The sequence below is a fragment of the Dioscorea cayenensis genome, unplaced genomic scaffold (assembly GCF_009730915.1).
Source record: "Dioscorea cayenensis subsp. rotundata cultivar TDr96_F1 unplaced genomic scaffold, TDr96_F1_v2_PseudoChromosome.rev07_lg8_w22 25.fasta BLBR01000984.1, whole genome shotgun sequence".
Classification (NCBI taxonomy): Eukaryota; Viridiplantae; Streptophyta; class Magnoliopsida; order Dioscoreales; family Dioscoreaceae; genus Dioscorea; species Dioscorea cayenensis.
The window spans coordinates 1-3,049 of NW_024087375.1; the positions used below are offsets into that span (position 1 = coordinate 1).

General features: G+C 35.5%; 1 pseudogene; it reads left to right on the top strand.

Moving 5' to 3' along the window:
- Nucleotides 1–13: 13 nt before the first annotated feature.
- Nucleotides 14–2,061, top strand: LOC120255404 (annotated as a pseudogene).
- The last annotated feature ends 988 nt before the right edge of the window (nucleotides 2,062–3,049 follow it).

The following is a 3,049-nucleotide window of genomic DNA, read 5'->3' on the forward strand; positions in this document are numbered from 1 at the left end:
ATCAATAACTACTTTAGTCTTCTCATCGCCTTACATGATGATCCCTTTTTAAACCAGCATTGTTACGGAATCATGTGGCATACTAGCAGTAAGTTTTTACTGGTAGATGTAAATCAATAGAATATATTTCTTAGGTACAATACAAAAAGGATCATGTGTTACATATATGTATATATATATATACATATATACATTTTACCAGAGAAAGGGATTGCTGTTGGGAGGTTTTTGCAATGTTCAAGAACTATCACATTGAGCGGAAACAAGGAGATGATAGCTTTGCTAATTTTGCTAATGAACATGGCAGGTTCACGCTAACCTCATGCTACTTGACCGCACTGAGTATGTGGCGTTAGGGTTTCTATAACAAGAGTTTCACATGCTTTGCATTGCTTTATATATATATATATATATATATATTTAATATTAATGAAGTACTTAACCTGATGACGTTGGCCAAAAGCAGGTCCTTTCTCTAGATCAGCAGTGAACTACAGCGATGCGGGGTGCAAGACAGCAATGTCATCAAATATGAGTGATGGCATTGGCAGTGATGGTCACACTATTGTTCTGTGACTCCATTGTTTCATTACACTCCCTCTGTGGTCCTTTCGCCATGAGTATCATTTGTGCCATGCTGGGCATTACTCGATTATGAGGACTGCGCTTTCACCTCTGGCATGTAGACAAAGATATGATTTTTGTGTTTGTTTCGGTGCTTGTTATTTCGGTGTTTGTCTTTTTGCTTGGCAGTGTGGAGATCGGTTTGGTCATTGCGGTAGTAACTGTTCAAGAAAGTATGTGCATGTTTTAGTATATGAAAATGTCTATGTGTAGTATCAAAATATGATTGTGCATGGTTATCTAAGACCATGACTATCGTTTCCTTCTTAGTAACTAACGACTGATCTTGATGTTTTGGATGAATGTAGGTTGTGGTATCATTACTTGGGATTTTTGTTATTTGTTTGCAAGGCCGAGAACTACTGTTCTTGGTAACATACGCGTTCTATGCAGTATATAGAAGGATGGATCAATACTCGAGAGGCTAAGAGTGTGCCTGGAGTGTTCATAGTGCAAATTGATGGACCGATATACTTTGCTAATGCAAGTTATCTAAGAGAAAGGCAAGTCTATCTATAATTTGAAAGAAACCAATTAGAATCAACATCATTAGAAAGGTGCTTTCAGATTTTTTTTTTTTTTTTTTTTTGAACAACCTGACCTTCATTAATGATATATATTTGTTTATGTACTTTAGGATATCAAGATGGATCAGTGAGGAGGAGGACAAGATCAAACTAAGTGGAGAAAGAAGCTTACAGTATGTGATCTTGGACATGGGTGGTAAGCCACATTTTGAGCAAAAATAATTAGTTTAATGGCAAAATTAAGCATTGGCAGTGGGAATGATCCATGCATGCATATTGTTTTTTGTAGCTGTGGGAAGCATTGATACTAGTGGCATAAGCATGCTAAAAGAAGCCAAAAAGGTTGTGGAGAGAAGGGGCCTTCAGGTAATAATTCCTCATTCTTTAATTGGGACAAAATTTGATTTCCCCTTTATATATTTAACTTTGATATTCATTTTCTTGTTGCATTTACAAATATATATATGTCTTAATTCCTCTTTATAAATGAACAGCTTGTGCTAGCAAACCCAGGAAGTGAGGTGATGAAGAAGTTGTACAAGTCTAAGGCTCTTGAGATCATTGGTAAAGAATGGATTTTTCTTACTGTTGGAGAAGCTGTTGGAGCATGCAGTTATTTACTTCACACTTGCAAACCAGGGACAATGGAAGGTGTAAATGGAGTTGCTTTTTCTAATGACAATGTTGTCTGAGAGGATAGTTTGAATGAGTACTTGTTTTTCCTCTTTTTAGTTTTAATTTTATTTCTATTTTCCATCTTTGGTGTATTGGGCCAAATGAGCTACCCAATCAAGCTTCCAAGTTTAATTAATGGAGGCTTTTCTTGTAAGAGTTGTTGCAAAATTCCCTGGTGTGTGCTCTTTGAAAGAAAAGTTATAATAGATGTTTCATGGCTATAATTTTTACTGGATCACCTGTTTTTATATTAGATTTAATTGATTGAACATAACTAAAAAGGCTTAATCAATTGTGTATTAATTTCTAACTAATTATTTGGTTGGTGTCTTGTATTAGTTGTAATCTATGTACACAACTGCCAGGCCACATGACATGATCTTAGAAGTGGAAATTAGCAGATTATTATTCTAACCTTCTTGCAGATACTTATAACATTATGGGCCTTGGTGATTATGTGGAGCCTTCAAATGTGTCCATGGGCAATATGATAATTCAGATTGAGTCCCAAGACAAAGACAAGTATAGAATTGCACCAGGGTAGATTGAGGACCATCCGTCAATGTATATAGTCTTTGATCCTGCTTTCCTGATTTATGTGTTTTGTGATGTTTTTAATATTATATATTTCTTAATTTAGTCTTTCTTAGTAAATGATTAGTGATTACAGCTTTAATAATATTTCTTAGCTATTGCAAAACCCTATCTCCAATTTTGCATCAATCCCTTTGACTAATATTGTTGGATTAAACTCTTATGACGATGGATTATGTTTGAGGACCAGAGGCTAGTATCAAGTGAGAATTGCTTGATTGAGAAATTCTTCTCTCAACTGAAATAGTTCGATCCGTAGTGCATGGACCTTTGATTTTAATTTCTTTTTGTGTTCTTTTTTGATCGTGCAACCAAACCTTAGCACCCCAACACCAAGCCCATGAGTCCTCATCAATTCATGAAATTAATGAATGCTATTTGTTGTGTATGGCTCATATACACAAGTAAATGAGCAGATGAGGGAACGGAGTGGAGTGGAATGATAGCATCTGTCCTATTGGGAGAGCATCGATTTGATAGGTTGGGGGTGAGGGGGAAACATCCCCGTGGTAAGATACAAGAGTAATTTATATCTAGTTAGGATTATTATTTAATAATCTTGTAAATTGTATCCGGATAGGATTTGTATTCTGATAGATTTACAATCTAGATATGTTTAGGATCCAAAT